Here is a 6,000-nt window from a genome sequence, read left to right as displayed (position 1 = left end):
CCAACGCTCGGGCTATTATGTCGAACAGTGAAAACGGAAAGAGGAGGCATCCAGACTACTTTTTTCACTTTAACCACCTGGACCTGCCGCCAAGGTAGTTTCCATGGATGGCAGCGTGGATGTGAGAGGGAGCGAGGGCGGCAGCGGGCTGGCTCCAAGGAGGCTGAACAGGGGGCCAGCCGCGGACTCCCCTCCCTGTGGGTTGGGGGCGCGGAGGGAGGGCGGCGGGAGAAAAGGATGCTCCGCCTGTGGCAGGCCTTCTCGGATCCCCCGAGGCTGGCTCTGCGGGTCCTGACGGAGCGGAGTAGGCCTCACCGCGCCCTCCAGCGGCCAGCGCGGAGCACTGCCACGCGGCCGGCGCCGCCGCCACACAAAGGCCGGAAGTGCGCCCGCGAGCCCCGGGCGAGGCGGCCCCTCTAGGACCCCGGAGGCCTCACACCTCGGTGGTTCTCACAGGCTCCAAGAACCACCCCCACCCCGGGACCAGATAGCGGGAGAACCCGACTTCCAGGCGTGTGCCCCCCCCCAGGGGCGGCTAAATGAGGGTTTTTTTGTTTGTTTTTGGTGTGTGTGTGTGTGTGTGTGTGTGTGTGTGTGTGTGTGTGTGTTTAAAAAATAAATTAGGAATCAGATTCAGCAACTCATGTGTAAAAGGAACTCCTCTTAAAACACATGCAGGCCCATTTCAGCCAAGGGGTTGGAACAGGGCGGATTGTTATGCTCCTTCCCCTCCGGAGGATAAGGATCTGATGCTTGGAGAAGGTTCTCGCTGCTTAGGGTTTCGCAGGGACATAGTTGTGTCAGGACCCAGACTTGTTCCATGCCGGCCTTTCCACTGCCCAGGACGGCCTCTTAGCAGAAATGAGCACGAGTAAAATTAAAGCGTAAGCTTCCAAAATGGCAAGAAAGGTGACACGGGTCTGCAAGAATACAGAGAAGAACATCACATACCTATTAAGATGGCTACCATAAAACAAACAAAGAACAAAAAACTAAATAACAAGTGTTTGCAAAGAGAAATGGGAACTCTTGTGCATTGCTGGGAACGTAAAATGGTGCAGCCGCTGTAGAAAACAATAGAGCAGCCCCTTAAAAATTCTAAAACAAAAGGACCATAAATCCAGCAATTCCAATTCTGGGTGTATACTCAAAGAACTAAAAGCAGGGTCTTGAAGAGATATTGTACGTCCATGTTCATATTAGCAATATTCATAATAGCCAGAAGGAGAAAACAACCTAAATATTCACAGATGAATAGATACACAAAATATGGCATGTCCATATAATGGAATCTTATTCAGCCTTAAAAAGGAAGGAAATTCTGATACTTGCTAGTTGCACGAACCTTGAAATTATGCTAAATGAACTAATCCAGTCACTAAAGGACATACTATATGATTCCATTCGTATGAGGCACCTGGAGTAGTCACAGTCACAGCCAGTAGTAGATTGGTGGCTGCCAGAGGATGGGGAGGGGAATGTAGGGAGTTATTGTCTAATGGCATACATTTTAAAATTTTCAAGATGAAAAGAGTTCTGAAGGTAGATGGTGGTTGCACAACAACATGGATATACTTAATGCCACTGGAGCTATATATTTAAAAATTGTTGAGATGGTAAATTTTATGTATAATTTACCACACATACAAAAAAAGAGCTCCGAGAATACACAATTTCATGCAAAAAGCATTAGATGTGTGCCAGGAAAACAGGTTTCTTAAATGGTAGACAGGCTTGGCAGAAAAATTATTTGTAAATAATAATGTTAACCAGTATTTCACAAATAAATATGGCAATACAACCCCAATTTCAGTTTTTTCAAGGGATTGGAACAAAACTGAAACTCTATGCCAGGTGTCATGAAGATTCTGGAAGACTTTTCAGAAAAGCTTATATAATAGCTTTGAGCAAATTACTCAGTATTTATAGAAAATTAGTACCAAGGAGAGCATTAGAAAAGTCTTACCACTGTCAGAAGAAAAATGACTGAGTAGTTTTCACTCTGCATATCATTCTGCATGTCCTTCATTTTACATGGCATTGGGAACTAGAAAAGCAACATTATTAGAAAACCAGAAGTCTGCTGTACAAATTTGTACACAGGTGGGGTAGGGTGGACCTGCCCCGATTGGGGTGAGAGGGCCAATTGGGGGCAGGGCCAGCCAGGAGGAGGGTCCGAGGGTGGTTGGGGGGATGGCCCTGCCCCTGGTCACACTCTGGTCAAACTCCTGGATGAGGGGACAATTTGCATATTACTCGTTTATTATATAGGATAATTCAAAAGACTAATAAAAAATAAGCAAAACCTGGTAGCATCAGAGATGTGGATTAGCAGGAGGATGTATGAAGAGAAGGTAGGGAATATTCACAAGAGAGCCTGGTCTGTGGGTTTGTAAGCTCAAAATCTACTTTCCCAGAGCAGGACTGAAACCAGGCAAAACAGGGGTGACCTTCCTATTCATACCTCCCTCTTTGCTCGCTGTCCCCCTCCTGAAGCAGTTTCCTCAGATGCCCTAAGTTCTATATTTGGAAAGCAAGGTAGAACTATTTTAAGATTCTGTAAAGTGCTTTATTATTCAACCTATCAAATCTGAAACATGAAGACCAATAATAAGAAAGGAGATTGAACCAGTAATCAAAAATCTTCCAACAGAGAAAAAGGACAGGACAAGACAGTTTCCTTGGTGGGAATTCTGTCAAACATTTAAAGAAGAATTAATGCCCATTCTTCTCAAACTATCCCAAAAACTTGAAGAGATGGGAACACTCTCAAACTCATTACCCTGATACCAAAGCCAGATAAGGACACTAGAGGAAAGAAAATGGCCATGGCCGGTTTCGCTCAGTGGATGGAGCACATGCACAGGCTGCAGGCTTGATTCCCAGTGGGGGGCATGCAGGAGGCAGCCAATTGGCGATTCTCTCTCATCATTGATGTTTCTATCTTTCCCTCTTCCTTCTTCTCTGAAATCAATAAAAATATTTTTTAAAAATAAAGTTAAAGTTAAAAAGAAGAGAAAACAACAGGGCCAATATCCTTGATGAATATACAAGGTGGGGCAAAAGTAGATTTTGGATACAGTCGTGGATACTCAAAACAGAATTAATTATTGTGTTATTTTCCATGTGGATGCAAAACTTCTCAACAAAATATTAGCAGACCAAATTAAAAAAACACATTAAAAGGATCATACAACACAATCAAGTGGAATTTATGCCTGCGATGTAAGGATGATTCAATATACACAAATGTAAATAATATGATATGATAAACCACAAAACAGAATGAAAGTTGAAATTATATGCTGATGGTCATTGCGGAGCAGCCATACTGGCACTGGAAGACCCAGGAGCAGCCCTGGGCTGACTAATTCTAGACTTAGTTTATCCTCTTAGCCCCTACATTGCAATACCTCAGATAAATTTTCAGTAACCAATGCCATAAAACTTTGATTGAAAACTAGAATGCCAGTTTTATTACTTCTTAGGCAAAGCTATTCCCAGCTAGAGAATAAGGATAGAGAACTTTCCTTTCTTTAGTAGAAAAGTCTACATGAGAGACTAAATTCAACACAGAAATTTTGCTTAGTTAAAAATGGAAATTAGAGACTGAGGAAATAGCTAATTAATAGTTTATTATAAACTAGAGGCCCGGTGCACGAATTTGTGCATGGGTGGGGTTCCTCGGCCTGGCTAGCATTCAGGGCTGATTGGAGCCTTCTCATCCAGCCCCCATTGGGCCTATAGGAGATTGGTTGGCTGGGGGGAGGGGCTGTGGGAGCACCCTGACCACCAAGGGGCAGCTCCTGCGTTGAGCATCTGCCCCCCTGGTGGTCAGTGCATGTCATAGTAACTGGTTGACTAGTCATTCCAGTCATTCTGGTTGTTCAGTTGCTTAGGCTTTTATATACCCTGTTTCCCTGAAAATAAGACAGTGTCTTATATTAATTTTTGCTCCTAAAGATGCGCTAGGTCTTATTTTCAGGGGATGTCTTATTTTTCCATGAAGAAGAATACAGTACACATTTATTGTTAAATGAAAATAAAGGAAATTTATTACCTGTATACAGTAGTATGATAGTTGTCAACAGAAACCAAACAAACTGTGAATCCTACAGTATCAAGAATTTATTCATTTATTCAATGACAATCATGTCATCATCTTCTGGAACATCATCATAACAATCCAATTCCTGAATTTCCTGGTGAATTTCTTGTGACTCCATTTCTTTCAGAATCAGTGGACCAAATCTCTCATGTTTAGCAATAGCACTGTCTTTAAATGAGTACTTCTTTTAAAAAAATATATATATTTTATTGATTTTTTTACAGAGAGGAAGGGAGAGAGATAGAGAGTTAGAAACATCGATGAGAGAGAGTCATCGATCAGCTGCCTCTTGCACACCCCTTACTGGGGATATGCCCGCAACCAAGGTACATGCCCTTGACCGGAATTGAACCCGGGACACTTCAGTCCTCAAGCCGATGCTCTATCCATTGAGCCAAACCGGTCTCGGCTAAATGAGTACTTCTTGTCAAGGTAGCCTGCTCGCAGTGCATTTGCAATGCAACTGTCAGTGATTTTCTCCCATGAATTCTTTACCCAAGTCACAACTTCTTGCAGTTTAGGTTTCACAAAGTTTCTGAGACAGAGCCTGGGAGGGGGGTGGGGTGTGCCTTATTTTCGGGGGATGCCTTATATTTCACTCAGAAGGAAACCTGTAAGTAGGTCTTATTTTCGGAGGATGTTTTATTTTTGGGGAAACACAGTATATATTTAATGTATGTTAGAAGTTCATCTCTTTGTCCCACCACTTCCCATGTATTGGGAGTTTTGTCTAAAAATAAAGGCTAGGTCTATTGATACCAACAGACAGTTTTAGATTAATCTAAGTTCTGCTGTCTCTTAGTATGATGTCCTCAAGGTTCATCCATGTTGGAGCATGTGGCAGAATTTCCTTCCTTTTTAAGGCTGATTAATATTTCATTGTATGGGGGGTGGAGGGAGCCATGGGGCGATAAGGACACATACGTAATACCTTAATCAATAAAGAAAAATATATTTACTTGTATAGATAGACCATATTTTATTTATCCATTTACCCTTCAATAGTCATTTGGGTTGTTTCCACCTTAACATTTAAAAAGGGAAACAATGTGATCTTGCCTGTGCTGTCAGAGTGTTGAGGTTGACTGGAGAGGAGGGAGACTTGGGAGGACCCCAAAGCATCTGTCTGAGGCACAGTGAGAGAGGTGCAGCAGAGGTGGGGGAAAGGGCCAAAGTCAGAGCATCATTTGGCTTTGGTGACATCTTGGCTTTGTGGGAAGAAAGGGAGGGCACAAGAAACAATGGTCTTAGTTTGAGTGGTTGGGAGGATAAAGATGCCCTTAACTGAGACAGAGAAACCTGGGGGTAAGGGGGAGGAGGAAGAGAGAAACCGGGAGGGGAAGGGGAGGAGAGAGGAGGAGAAAAGGGAAGAGTTTATTTTGGTTTTCTTTGGGGATGGGGCAGAGTGGGGAAAATCATACAGGAATTTGGACTGTGATACTGATGTGTCTGCAGGACATCCAGGTGGAAATGCTAGGGGAGGGGTGGGGTGGGGCAGATGTGGAAATGGAGTGATACAACGTCATAATTATAAATTATGTATATAAATTATACCTATATACTTAAAGAGAAACGCCTCCCTCGACCTTCCCAGCAAGACTCCCTGCTAGCCCAGCCCTGCGGGTTCTTAGAGCCGCTGGAAGAACCTCTCCAAAACTACAGCAGCACACACAGTGCCCTCTTGTGGCGATAACGGCAACTGCAACTGAGCCTATCACCCAGGGCAGAAATGTCCTGAATCCCGAAAGCCTCCTGCTTCGCCCCGTTAGCTTAGGAAGGAAATCTGACTCAGACAGGCTTGCACAATGTGTTTTAAGATCCTACACATAAAGGATCAGGTGCTCAAGGGTCCAAGGGAGCTGACTGCTCCTTCAGCAGGTGCTGTGAGCCTA

This window comes from Pipistrellus kuhlii, unplaced genomic scaffold, assembly GCF_014108245.1.
Source record: "Pipistrellus kuhlii isolate mPipKuh1 unplaced genomic scaffold, mPipKuh1.p scaffold_m20_p_4, whole genome shotgun sequence".
Lineage (NCBI taxonomy): Eukaryota > Metazoa > Chordata > Mammalia > Chiroptera > Vespertilionidae > Pipistrellus > Pipistrellus kuhlii.
This window is presented reverse-complemented; position numbering follows the sequence as displayed.